This window comes from Leopardus geoffroyi, chromosome D1, assembly GCF_018350155.1.
Source record: "Leopardus geoffroyi isolate Oge1 chromosome D1, O.geoffroyi_Oge1_pat1.0, whole genome shotgun sequence".
Classification (NCBI taxonomy): Eukaryota; Metazoa; Chordata; class Mammalia; order Carnivora; family Felidae; genus Leopardus; species Leopardus geoffroyi.
In genome coordinates, this window is record NC_059329.1 from 23,054,123 (window position 1) to 23,068,442 (window position 14,320).

The following is a 14,320-nucleotide window of genomic DNA, read 5'->3' on the forward strand; positions in this document are numbered from 1 at the left end:
AGGCAGGTCTAACCTTGTCTCTTCTGATCTCCAGCCTGCCAGGAGCTAAAGGGAGTGATACTACCCCCTGGGGACCAGAGAATGGTGACCCTACCCTTCTCGCTCCCTCTGACCACCGCATAGACCCCTTGGAGAGGCAGTGAGGTAGCAATGGAGCTAGCTGGAAGCATTCCCCTCAGGCTTCTCAGTGGTTGCTGCCAGGTCCCTGGACCTCTGGCTCCCTAAGTAAACATGTTTCTTCTTCCCTCTTAAAATCGGGTGAAGTTGGGGCGCCTGGGTGGCTCAGTCGGTTAAGCGGCCGACTTCGGCTCAGGTCATGATCTCGCGGTCCGTGAGTTCAAGCCCCGCGTCGGGCTCTGTGCTGACAGCTCAGAGCCTGGAGCCTGTTTCAGATTCTGTGTCTCCCTCTCTCTGACCCTCCCCCGTTCATGCTCTGTCTCTCTCTGTCTCAAAAATAAATAAACATTAAAATAAATTGTTTTAAAAAAAATCGGGTGAAGAACCCCCTTCCCATGGCTGTGACAGGACTAAACACGTTACCCACATAAAGTACGTACCGTGGGCCTGGCACATAGTAGGTGCTCAGTGATGATGGCTGTGGATATCTCAAAGCAGGCCGGGCCTCAGAGGGCGGACAGGGAGGAGGGGGGTGGGAGGTTTGAAGTGGACATTGCTGCTTCCATCACTGCTGGTGACTGAGAGTCACCTCTAGGAATTCCACACCTCCCTTCACAATCTTTCTTCAGAAAAAGAAGAACCAAACTTTCTGGTCTCTGGCCCAGCCCCGAAGCCTCCACCCCTCACCCCTTGATTCGACTTCTCGGTACGGCGTAAGGGGAACGTAGACTTTGGAACATAGGTTGAAATCCCAGTTCTGCCTGGAGCAGGCTGTGTGGCCTTAAGAAAGTGACTTATGTGACCTAATTGTCCTCGGCTATAAAATCATGGCCGGTAGTATCTGTCTCACCGGTCAAGACCCTGTACGTGAGTGCACCTGAGGGCCAGCAGACCCTTGCTCTCTGTGACCCAGGGGCAAGTCGCCCCGCCTCTCAGAGACATAGGTCTCTCTGGAATCTGCTCCGAGAACAAGCAGTAATGTTCATAAAGGCCTCAGGGTGAAGGGCGGGACCAGAGGACTCCAGGATCTGGATTCATTGTAGCTCTTGCTCTGAAAAAAAGTTGGAGCCCCATCAATTCCCTGCTTCAACTCCTCCAAGGGTGAGCCAGATCAAGAAATGGCAGGTCCAGCCGTGAGGACCATGGAGATGAAGAACGGCTCGGGGACAGCATTTCTCAGACCTCAGTAAAATCACACAGTCACATGGCCAGCTTAGCCACCTGGCAGGCAGGCTCTGTAGTCACTAATGAGGCATCTCTCTCCTGTGTGTGAGGCACACGCACTTGGCCAAGGGCCTTGAACCATGCCTTGCCTGACGTGACCTGCACACACACACACACACACACACACACACACACACACACACACACCTGTGCACTCTGCCCTACCTCTAGGCGGAGCTACGGGTCACCCCCAGCTCCCGAGACCCAGGCTGGGCCCCAGAGCCTAGAATGCCCAGTGGATGGCCCTAAGGCTAAGCCCTGCTCTGTAGGGAGAGTGGAAGAGGGAGGGGTGGCTCGGGGAGAAAACAAACTTCAGACCCATTATCCCCCAGCCCCACTCTCTGCTCTCAGCACAATTAAAGGTCTCTAATCCGGAATGAAAAGCCAACACAACTCTCCTCTTGTCTCCAGCTTCCTCTAATCAGGGCCATGGGCCCTGGCTCCTGTTTTCAATACAAATATTCAATTAAACTTTCCTGGAGGTTCCAGTAATTGGGTCCCAAAGGGGGAGGTTCTCTCACAGAGTGAGACCTGGAGACAGTGAGGCCCAGGAGGTACAGACAGCCACAGCAGAGGAAGAAAGGGCGCCCCCCCACCCAGAGGGGGTTCAGGTTTGCCCTAATGGTCAAGAAACAGTTTTCTAGAACTCTGTGCCCACAAATTCTAGTTTCCTTTGAACCAGCCTGAGAAAGGAGATGAATCTTTGGGAAGGAACAGAGCTGGGATCTGACTGGACCTGCTGTGGACGCCATGACTTTCCACACGTCCGTGTCATAGCAACATTCTGTCAGCCACTCTTGTCCCCCAGGGCCCACGTCCTCTCCTTGTTAAAATCACCGCACCACAGGCCAGCTCCACCTCCAAATCCTTGTAAGTCTCCTCCGTCTCTGACACAAATTGCTGCTAGTAATAATCTCTTCCTTTCCCGCAGTTGCTTTTCTGGAGTACCTTCCAAAGCAGAGGTAATTCTCTCACACCTGTGACAAAGAGGGTCCAAGGTCACCCTGCAAGTTAGAGCCTGAGCCTGACCAGTCTCCCGGGCTCCTGGTGCCCTCCAGGTTATTTCCACCCCGTTGGCTCCAATCAAGGCTGCACCATGGATGCTTGGGCTCCAGCCCCAGCCCCACCGCTGACCTGCCGTAACACAAAGGAAAGAAACCTCCCTCCTCTGACAGCTTCCAGGAATCCATTTCCTCCAGCAGAAACTTTTCCCTGCAAGTCCTGAGGACACTGAAGGACCCAAGACCCCAGGATTCAAGAAGAAAGACCCAGGACAAGGCGATTTTTAGAACATAGGGGAGAGGTGAGGGTGAGTAGTTTTTATTTCTTTTTTTCTTTTTTCTTTTTGGTTCCATCTCCAGCCAGGCTGGGGGTGGGGGAAAGGGGGAGACTAGAGAAGGAGCCCAGCTGGCCCTCCTAATTACAAAACTTAAAGTCCTCTTGACAGATCTGCCTGGCAGTGTGGGATTGATTCGTCTTACCCCAGCACTGGCTCTACCTGGAGGCCTCTGCTCATGACCTCTAGACGAAGGACAAGGTTGACTGGAAAAGGAAGAGGGGAGGGGAGGGGCTAGGAGCCCCCTCATCAGAGTGGAAAAGACAGACTCCTGGGCAGCTGACTGGAGCTGGTGTGGGATCAGCACCCTGGGATGGCACCACACGAGGAATGGAGGGCCCTGGGGGCTGAGGCCTCCATGGAAGGTAACCGTGGGTAGATTTCACCTAAACTTTTCTTGGTTTGTTGACTGTCTGGGACTTCTTCAAAGCCTAAGCTATAAGACTGTCCCCAGGATGCTGGGTCAGCATCTCTGGATCCAGCAACCCCAAACTTTGGAAGGATTTGAGGGTTATGGTTCATCCCAAAGACACTCAACCATCGTGACCAGAGCAGGGCCAAGGCCTCCAGCCAGACGGGTAGAGGCTGCCCCACCAGAGCCAGAAGTCAATGTGTGAAGTCTGTTGGGGGAGAGGGAGAGTGGATTGGGAGATGCTCCCCGTGGCAGGGAGCCCGGGAGGCCGGGGCTGAGCCAGGAGCTTCTAAGGGAGTCTGGCTTGGGGATTTACGAGTCTCTTGTTTCCATTAAAAAAGACTGTAGGCCTCAAGTGCTCTGGAGAGGATCGTGATCCAGAGCCAAGGCACAAGGCGAGAAGAAAGCCGGCTTTCTTGAGAGGCACCATCCTGTCCCTTCTGAGGCCAGATTCAGGCCTCAGATGCCTGACACTTTGTCCCAGGCTGGGGCTTGGAGTTTCTCTATGACTCGGGACAAAGGACGTACAGAAGAGAAGGAAAGTACCTTGAGCCCAAGAAGGAGACTCAGGTTCTTGAAAAGTGGCAGTGAGGGTCAGATGTGCTGAGATCCTCAGGCCATTTGACTCGGGATGGGAAAAGTCACCATTTGTAACCTTGCTGTCTCTCCAGGATCACTTTTCTCAGTTTGTTCCAGAAGTTTCTCCTCTGTGACCCAAACTATGCTCCCGTTTCCCCTCTCTCTACAACTTCCTTTTTCACTTTCCATGCTAGGATTTGGGTCTCACGTCAATCCCTTGGTTCAGATTCCACACACATCCCCATTTGGGCACCGGATTGCCAGGCAGGAAGACACTGAACTCTATGGTGGCCAGCGTGACCTGTGTGCAGGTGACACTGACTGCGGCTGCTCCTGCTGATGTATCTTGTATTTGTGGAAGTCTTTTTGTTCTTGATTCTGCTTAGGGACAGTCCCAGAATCACTGGGACTCTAAAAAAAGAGATGAGAAGGGCCCCAGTGACCAGTTACATCAGGAAATGAGCTACAATGTTAGTGGAAAGAAAAGAGCCCTCCTGAAAGTCTCTAGACTAAAAGTGAGAAGAACATTTCTGGGATCTTACGGGGGCAGGGAGAGGAGCCAGAGAGAAGCAAGCGATGACACTGGTGTGTGTAGATTAAGAGGCTTGCAGCCATGGTCCCATTAGATAAGGTGCAAATCCAGCAGGAGACCAGAACTATTGATTGAGGTTATCTTCAGTGGAATAAAAACGCCCTGGAGATGGCTGAAATCCAGCCCGTAATCAACAGGCATACCGACTATAAGATATTTACAGCAATCATCTTCTCTGTGACAGAGAAGAATTGCAGGGAGAAGTATAGAGACCCCCCAGACTCCATTTGTGCATGGTGCCTCCACACCTTTGCACAGGTATTCCACCCACCTGCAAGCCCTCCCTTCCTTTACGTGCCTGCTCTTTGCTTCCCACTCTCCACTAAGATAGCTGGTCCTTCTCTCTGCTCACAGGGTTAGCGTGAGAATTAAGTGAATTGATTTATGTAAAATCTTTGGACAGAACCTGGAACCCAACACTCAAAGATTATTGTTTTTATTGTTATTCTAGCACAGTACCCTTCACCTACCTCTACACGGATTGGTGGGTTGGTAGTCATATGCTTGTCTATTGCACCCACTTGACGGTGAGTTGTTGGGCAGCAGGAACCATTCATTAAGTGTTCTCATATCCTAAGAACCTGGGAGAGGGGAGAGTTCAGAGCCTGGTATATAGTAAGTGACCAATAAATGTTGAATGAATATATAAATGAAAAAATGAACACCTATGCACTTTTGAGATGTGTGATGAGCAAAACACGTGCCTGCTACCAGAGGTGGTCACATTCCCTTGGGCGTGTGTTCCTTCACCCCTCACCCACTGGTTCAGGCTCTCCGCCAACAGCCCGTGGTCCACGCTCTTAGGGGAGAGTTCATTTTGCTTTTCTCCAAGGCAGCCAACATCAACAGCAATGTGGAGATGAAAAACAGACCAGGACCAATGAAAGCTGCTCCTTCTCCAGCTGAGGTTCTAACTGTTTTAATTCTGCTAATGAGACCCAGCTAGGAGTAATCAGGAAACATCTAAAATTAGCTGTTTTAATTTGAGCAAGAGGGAAAGGGACAACTCCGAAGGGGGCACAGTCTCTAGTGGAGAGAGTGGGATCCCAAGAAACTCCAGAAAAGCCAGAGCAACATCTGGTGCTTCCACGCCCAAGAGAGTGCCCCGGATGGACTCGGGATCTCCATGACTCAGCACTTACCCACAGATTAGAACAATTCACTCGTCAATTTTCCCAGAATCCATTGTGTTTCCAGTTAGCGGCCATGGCTACAACCTGGAAAAAATTAGCCGGAGTTTGGTTATGGGAGACCTTCCTCCAACTCAACTTACCACTTTCTACTGCATCATTTTGATTCTCATTTGTCACCAGTAAAAGTTAGGCACATGGTAGGTGCTTCACTGTCTTTGTCAATTTTGTTGTTTTTTTTTTTTATATCTTCTGAATCCCTATGAGAAACTTACTGTCTACCATTTATTTACTAATCCATCAAGCATTTATTGAGCACATGTTATAAGCTAGATACTGAGGGAGGGACAAGGGCTTCACACAAAGAGGAAAGAGACACAGTTCTGCCTTAAGAAGCTCAGTCCGCTGGCAGACAAAATGGAAACAAACAACCGCGCCATCATGGGATAATCGCTACGTGGAAGTAAGGTATAGACCGGGAATAATGGGAGCACAGGCAGAGACCAATCCCGGTCTGCCTAAGAAGGAGTTGGAGGAAGATTTTGCTTGGCACTTAGCACACATTGCCTTGTGTTACTAGTTTCCTTTTTTCTTTCCTAACTCCCCAGATACAAGCAACTTGCAGCCAAAGAATGTCTTCTAATTATTGATCTTCCCATCTTCACAGAACCTTTCACACAGTGAGTGTCCAATAAATGTTTTTCCTTGGAGATTGCTTAAGAATGTGGGCAAGTTGCATTATAGCAAATGGTGACTGTTTCCGTTCCTTTGAGAATCTAGAAAAGTAGTTGCAACTGCAAGGGAAAAGAATTAGGGCTCCTGGACCAACTAATGGATGACCCAGTGGGTTACAGGATCTCCCTTCTTTGAGATGCTGCGGACACAGGAAAATTGTTTGTGTGTCCACGGCAGTTGAGATCCGGTACCCCCTAAGGACATGACAATGGATTAGATGAACTTCCAAGGGCTTATTGGCCCTGAGGATTCTCTTGTGTTCCGAGGCCCCCAACAAAAGGCAAAAGACAAGTCCTATGAGGAGGAGAATTTACATGTTAGGGGAATACAATCCAAGTCCTTTGCTTCCACAGTGCTTCTCAGCCGGTCCCAACCCATCCCTCCAGTCTCTTCCTGATTATTCTCCCTGATGTGCCCAAGTTAGGGGCCATGGTGTCGCCGTCACTCTGAACTGCCCACTGTTTTCCAGGCATAACGGCTTCTTCATAACCCCGTGCCCTCTTACGTGCCTGGGACATCGTCTTTCTTCTTCACCTGACAACACTTACTGATCAACTTACACATCACCTCCTGAGGAAAGAGTTCCCTGACTTGCCCCTGCAGAGCCAGCCGGTTGGCTCTCTTAGCTCCTCCAGCATCTTATATCTCTGTTGTGACACTTACTGGGTTATACTGGGAGCATATTAATTAGACTGGATTACAAGGACAAGAGTGATCTTGGCTTCAAAGCCTGGACAACCTCAGGGAGCTCACATACTCAAAAAGGAGCTCTGGTGTTAATAGCAGTGTCAGCACTGAGTTATTTCCTAAAAATCCAAGTCCCTGGACCCTCTTCTGGGAACTCCCCAACAATATCACTTGCTGTTCCTTCTTCATTCTCAATAAAATCTCCCCCTTCCCTCGCTACCATGCAGTACTCCAAATCCTATAAATTGAAGCCCAAAGTAGTGGTCAACTCTGTCCACTTTGCCTTGCCACAGCTGCCACAGCCTTAGTTCCAGGGTTCGTGCCCTGAACGCATGGGTGCATCACCTAGAGAGCTTTTACCACCTTCCAGCGGTTTCCCTCTGCTCTTAGCTTAGAGACCACATCCTCACCTGGACCCCAAGACCCTCGCCAGCCACTCCAGCCTCGCGTGGGCCCCAGGACTACATCCACAGCGTCGGTGGCCTCGAGCATGTCACATGCTGTCAAAGCCACGCTTTCTTCATCATCGTGTTCAATGCACACTTTTTTGGTTTATTTTAGGTGAATCCGAATGCCTCTGTCTGGGTTCCCAAACAGACCCCTGCCTGGAGCCTCCTCCCCTCTTCCAGTGTCTGGGGCACTGGATCAGCCTTCCCCAAACTGGGCGATTTACAGCTAGAGAATCGTGACTTCCTCTCTCTCTGCGACCCGCCCCCCTCCCCCATAAAAAAAGCAGAAAGCAAGTTGGACATCAAAAGCCTCTTTAAAACCAACATTTTGATGACTTAAGAGTAAATGAATGAGAACCATACGGCTTAAATTTCCTTTATGATACACAAGGGCTCTTTCTGGACTCACTTTCCATCGCTGCCAAGCTAATGATGAGAGTGCAAGCGGCCCAAGCCCCACATCATCGACAGATGGCTCCCCATATTTGGAAAATCTTCACGTGGCCGAGGGAGGAAACTGCCAGCCCCCCCAAATCAGCTATGCGCCCATCCCCGTCAGAAAGAAATTCCACGCCCAGTGGCCCCAAGGCCCCGGGGCAGGCGGGGATGCCTTCCTGGAGCCGGCAGCCGGGGCGTAGCAGAAAGAGCACAGGACCTCAAAAAGATCGAGAGGCCTGGATGCCAGGCCGGATTTACCACTGGCAAGCCCGTATTACCTCCCGGAGCTTTGGTTTTGTCACTCGAAGACGGAGATAATGATCCTGCGCTCTGATAACGTAAGGATAAAAAAGATGACATACGACACATTGTCACCCAGCAAATAGCCAACACTAATGGATTCTAAACACAATAAGGGCACCAGAAGTCTTGATGTTCTATGGGTATGTAAGTCAGTAGCTGGCTTCTTATGTTCCCTGCCAGCGGGTGGGGGGGGGGGGGGGGAGTTGAGAGGAGATCCCAGCTTCCGAGGATTGTGGAGGAGCCCAGGAGACTTGGCCCTTGTTTTGACGCTGTGATCACAGAAGAACCATCGAGGAGACGCAGAGTTGCAGCGGTCAGTGCCCTTATCCTCAGAGCAGTGACGTCCTTCCTTCCCAAGGTCCAAGCTCACTTTCAGAGTCACAGGTGCATGGCTGTGACCTGACTGTCATCTTTGAAACCCTTCCAACCCTGACTGGCTCTGGCAGATAAAAACATATCTGAGTCACAGCTGGACAAAGCTGGCCGAGCTGGAGGCACAAAGCTCCAGACATCCCACAGCAGAAGAAAGGCCCAGCTGCATTTCCGTGAGCAGAGCCAGGCCCAGGTGGGTGCTGGCCTGAGCTCTGTGGGTCCTCCCTTCCCACTAACATCAGTCGGTGGTGAAAACCAGTTCAACATCAAGCAAAGCCAAGCAAGGGCGTAGGGGTGAAGGCTGGAGAGAGGTGGCATAAAATGGTGAGTAGCTGCAGGCAGGGTGGCTTAGGAAAGGCTTGAGAGCCGCCTCCTTCCCTCTGCCTCTGCCTACTGTTTGCAAAATCCACTCACTGATTTTCTAACCGTCTGTTCTGGGCCAGGCTAGGAGCCTGGAGACTAGGAGCAGGGTCAGAGTGGAGAACACGACAGCTGAGGCCCCTGTCTTCCTGGAACTTCTAGTCTAGCAGAAGTCTGACAAGAAAGTGAGTCACTTGGGGTGCTTGGGTGGCTCAGTCGGTTAAGCCTCCATCTCTTGATTTCGGCTCAGGTCATGACCTCACACTTCATGAGATCGAGCCCCATGGTGGGATTCTATCTCCCTCTCTCTGCCCCTCCCCCACATGCACGCATGCCTTCTCTCTCTCTCTCTCTCTCTCAAAATAAATAAACTTAAAAAAAAAAAAGAAGAAGAAGAAGAAAAATGAGTCGCTTCGAGGATACTAAGATCAAGGAGATGGGCAGGGTGCTTCAGGAACACACGCCTACTGGGCCTAATGGGAATGGGTCTGGGTAATCAGGGGAGGCTTCCTAGAGGCGGTGATAGTGAAGCTGAGACTGAAGGATCAAGAGCAGTTTGCTAGGCAAAGGGGTATGGGAGGGTGAGGGTGAGAGGAGGAGCTGAGAGTGTTAAGAGCTGTCTGGGTACAGGGAACAACATGTGCAAAGGCCCTAGTCAACACACTGACTTCGAGAGATTTCTTTTTTTGGCTCCCTTTTCCCTCCCCGTATTCTCAGGTTTGCAGATGGATACAGACTTGAGTGTCAATGTCTGAGTTATTCTCCACGGGGTTCCTGGTCACCTTGCAAACTGGTCCATGTGGCAAGATACAGTTGGGATAGACGAGGTCACCTCACCTCACGTGTTAGAATTTTCATTCTGACACAGGGAGATCCCTACTTCCATATGCTTCTTCGTGTTTATTGCTTCAATCATATTATCCCCATGTCTTTCCTTCCATAATTTTAAGGATTGATTGGGATGAAGACATAGGGATTATATACCGTCATGGTTAAAAGCATGTGCTGGAGTCAGATAGACGAGTTCAAATCCCTTTTGCACAGTGTATTCATTCTTGTAACCTTGGCAAAAGGGATTAATCTCTCTAATGCTCAGTTGCTCTGTCTGTAAAATGGAATTAATAAGATTGCCTACCTCCTAAATTGTGAGGATTAAAGAGGGAAATTTCCATGTCAAGTGATCAGATTCGTGCTGGCACATGCTGAGTACACAGCATGTGTTGGCTCTTTTGGAGAAGGTCAGAGACTCTTCGATGGGGCTGAGAACAACTGAAACTCCTTGGTCAAAAAAATCTGTGGGTGCCTGAGGGGCTCAGTCGGTTAAGTGTCTGACTTTGGCTTAGGGCATGATCTCAGGGTTCACGAGGTCGAACCCCACGTTGGGATCAGTGCTGACAGCTCAGAGCCTGGAGCCTGTGTCTCCCTCTCTCTCTCTGTCCTTCCCCTACTCGTACACTCTCTCTCTCTCTCTCCCTCAAAAATAGATAAAACATTAAAAAATTTTGTAATAAAAAAAAGAAAAAGAAAATCCAGATCTCAGTAGGTTGGACCTAGAGGGCAAGTAAGGCAAGATAAAATTTAATAAGAGGAAATGCAAGGTCCTGCCCTCAGATCTCTCTCTCGATCTTATGCACATACACATACACATCCCCCCCACACTATACCACACACACACACACACCCCACAGACACACCCCACAGCCCCCCGCCACACCTACCCCATATACACACCCCACCCCCCATACATACCACTACCATGGACACACTACCCCTCCCCCCCACACACACACATCACAGAACTTTATAAGGGTGAGAGAGGGAAGCCAGCAGAACACATGTGGGAAGAAGAACTTCCGGATTTTAGTAGGTTGTGGGAACAATGGAAGGCTGCTGCTAAAAATCTCAGGTTGCATTCTGTGGAGAAAAGCAGCATCTAGCCCAAGGAGTGTGCTAATGCAGCTCTGCTCCGTGGGTCAAGCTGCCCTGAAGTCTTGCTGTAAGCTCTGGGGGTCACATTAAAAGAGATCTACTCCAAGTAGACACCGGGATGGTCAAGCTGCCCTGAAGTCTTGCTGTAAACTCTGATGGTCACATTAAAAGAGATCTACTCCAAGTAGACACCGGGATGGTCAAGCTGCCCTGAAGTCTTGCTATAAACTCTGGGGGTCACATTAAAAGAGATCTACTCCAAGTAGACACCGGGATGGTCAAGCTGCCCTGAAGTCTTGCTGTAAACTCTGGGGGTCACATTAAAAGAGATCTACTCCAAGTAGACACCGGGATGGTCAAGCTGCCCTGAAGTCTTGCTGTAAACTCTGATGGTCACATTAAAAGAGATCTACTCCAAGTAGACACTGGGATGGTCAAGCTGCCCTGAAGTCTTGCTGTAAACTCTGGGGGTCACATTAAAAGAGATCTACTCCAAGTAGACACCGGGATGGTCAAGCTGCCCTGAAGTCTTGCTGTAAGCTCTGATGGTCACATTAAAAGAGATCTACTCCAAGTAGACACCGGGATGGTGCAAGCAGTGCAAATCATGGTTTGGGAAGAATGTTTCAAGGCTCTGGCATTGGTAGCCCAGAGAAGAAAAGGTCAAAATGCTGTCTTTCATTTACACATTCAAGTATTTATGGAATGGCCCTTAAGTGCCAGGTAATATCTATGTTACCATAAACATTACTATGGCAGTCAAAAAGCTTCCGTCTTCAAGGTAATACTCTGGTGCTCAGCCCATGTCCCCTGTTCAAGGCTGACAAACCCACCACCCCCAGCTGCTGGGAATGTGGGGCACTGGTGGCCTCTCTGGGAAATGCCCCAGTCAAGGTCGTGCTTCCTCCCTGGGGCTGGCCTAATGTGGAGAACGAAGGGCCCGGCCATCTTGCCGCAGCAGGGATGGCTTCGAAGAGCCATCCCGGCTCCAGAGAGGCGATGATGGGATGGCCTTCTCCCTGCTCAATCCCACCGTGCTCATTTTCTTGCAGGGGTGTCTCGCCATTAGAATCTGGCCGGTGGGTGAATGCTGACAAGGAAGCAGGCCGCGGTAATAGTTGACGGAGCTGGGAATAGGGTGCGGCACGGAGTGCTACGGAAGTACCTAGGCAGTGCACCTAATCCAGACTTGGGGGGTCAAGAAGGCTTCCCAGAAGAGATATTCTGTGAAACGAGACCCAACGTGGAGCACGGCCAGGGTGGAGAGAAAATGATTTTGAACCTCCAGCAAGTCCCGATGCAAGAGCAAAGACCTAGGCTCCTCATTGTGAGCCCGAGGCTGGGAGGAAGGTCTCAGGGGAGCGGCCCCGCTCAGCCTGTGCTCCTCCGGGGTCTCTGCCCAGAGCCGGGGCCCCTTGCTTGCAACTGCCAGCCTCACCAGCTCATCCGAGTGCCCTGGGACAGGGAGGGGGCTCACTTTTTGAGGATCCAGTTTTCCCGTCCCCAACCCCCACCCCATCCTAAGTGAGGCTGAGCTCAGAGATTAAAAACTCATTCCCTTACAGGAAATGAAGAGCTGTTGCCAGGACCGCCCAGCCGAGAAAATATGAACAAGATGCTTCATGCCGCCGATGAACTCCCAACTCTTACAGCTCCAGGGAAGGCAGGGAGATGGGCCACTGTCCCAGGCACTCCCATATTTGTTCTCAGCTGGGCTTCACCCCGAGTGTGGGAAGTCCCTGGCTGTGGTTGCTATAACGTCCTGGCTCCCATGGCTCTAAATTGCCCCGTTCAAGAGGCAGAGCGGCATGGGAGTGATTTGGAGAGGGCACTGGGTTCTAGACCAGCCTTGCAACCAACGGGTTGTATGACCTTGGGTGAGTCAGTTCACCTCTCCAGGCCCAGGTAATAAGATTGTTGGATTCCTGGATTTCTAAGATTTCTTCCATCCAATTCTAATTTTTGAGGAAGGAAATGGAAAAGTTTACCGATATAACCGGAATCTCACAGCCCACCAGCTGAGATGTCCAACCCCCCAGTCCAATTTCTACTTCTCTTCTTCCAAGGAGAGGGGAGGACCCTGGGGAAATGAGTGAAATGTCTCTTCAAAACCACTCTGGTGTTTCCCCTGGCCCACAGGTCAAGGTGAAGACTCAAGAAAGCTTTAGACAGACAAGGCAGATTTTTCCTTACAGGTTGGTACGCTTACTTGGGTAGCTTCCTCCCCGGATTCTCTTGCCCAGACTCCTGTCTACATTCTCAGTACCACAAGCCCTCTTCAAAGGTCCCACATTGCTCCCACCCTATGTGCCAGATGAACCATCCTAAGATTTAGGTAATAGATGTCCTTGATGGTGTCTGGCATTTCTCCATCAGGAATTGGATCAGATAAGTTGGCAAACACTTATTAACTACTAACTGTAAATCTACATGCTAGAGACTACGGGGCTAGCCAAGAATAGTCTAGTCCCTACTGTGAGTGGGGCATAGACAATTGGGAAACGTGTGTTCTCTTGTCCTTTATTGTCTCCCCACTTCCAGTTGTCAATTACTAGGTGTTATCCCTTAAATTAGGGGTGTCCAGATGGCCACATTTTCCAGGATGGGTGAGAAGCTCAGCTAGGACAAGGCTCCCTCAAACAGGTGCTCCCAGGCTAAGCTGTAGACTTCTGTAGATGATAACAGACAGGTATTATAGCCGTCTCATGAGTGACTCCAACAGCATGATGCTGTGGTTGAAACTCACAGGTTCGGGAGCTCACAAATACCTTAGGAAGTGTTAAAGTTGGCTTCCCTCTGTCCTCTAAGTATAAGTAGGACAACTACTAACGTGCAGGTTGCACACTGCACAAGGGCACCAGTTAAGGGGTGAATGGGGCTTAAGCTGCACTGGACTAGAAGAGTGTTGAAATTCACCCTCTGGAAATTCACAGGCAGACACCATATGGGCTATATGCAGCCCTGCCCCCAAGTTCCATTATGACCTAGAAGCCACCATAGAGGCCAAGTTCAGCTAAGACTACAACCAATCACTTGCCCTTCATCTTTAGAAGGGTCTTAAAGTGACATCATACCTGCTTCTGAAGGATTGCAGAGACAATGCCAGCTAGGAGATAAGAGTCAGCTCTTTACTTCGAGAAAAGATCCCTTCCCAAGAGTGAGCTCTTCCCTTCCTTCCCCACTTCCTGCAAGTTCTCAGTCCAGCCCTCACCCTGTCGTCCATACTCCTAGCCTCAGTGTGGAGCGGCCTACTAGATCAGTCAGACAAGTAATATCACTGTGTTAGAGATAGATAGACGGTCACAAGAAAGCCCCCAAAGAATAATCCAGATAGATAAAGGACAGAAAACCAGAAAAGAATAATATTACCCACCATTGACGGAAACATTTACTTTATTCAAGTTATGATCCAAGTGTTTTATAGAACTGTTTCATTAATCCTCACCACTACGGGGAGGAAGTTAATCACATTATCCTCATTTCACAGATCAGGAAACTGAGGCTCAGGGAGATGAAGTGGCCTGGCCATGGCCCATAGCTACTAGAAAGGTGGTAAGACCAGTACTTGGCCCAATGTCCATTTTCAACCTTGCATCTTTGTAGAGACCTCCTCAAACGGAAACAGGGAAGTTCCAGCTCACCCTCTTAGAAACAAGC

General features: G+C 50.1%; 1 long non-coding RNA gene across 1 annotated transcript; it reads left to right on the forward strand.

Annotated features, from left to right (window-relative positions):
• Positions 1 to 3,478: 3,478 nt before the first annotated feature.
• Positions 3,479 to 7,804, forward strand: LOC123602385. Its single transcript, XR_006714468.1, has 3 exons — positions 3,479 to 5,858; positions 5,999 to 6,070; positions 7,374 to 7,804. It is a non-coding gene; the product is annotated as an uncharacterized LOC123602385 (long non-coding RNA).
• The last annotated feature ends 6,516 nt before the right edge of the window (positions 7,805 to 14,320 follow it).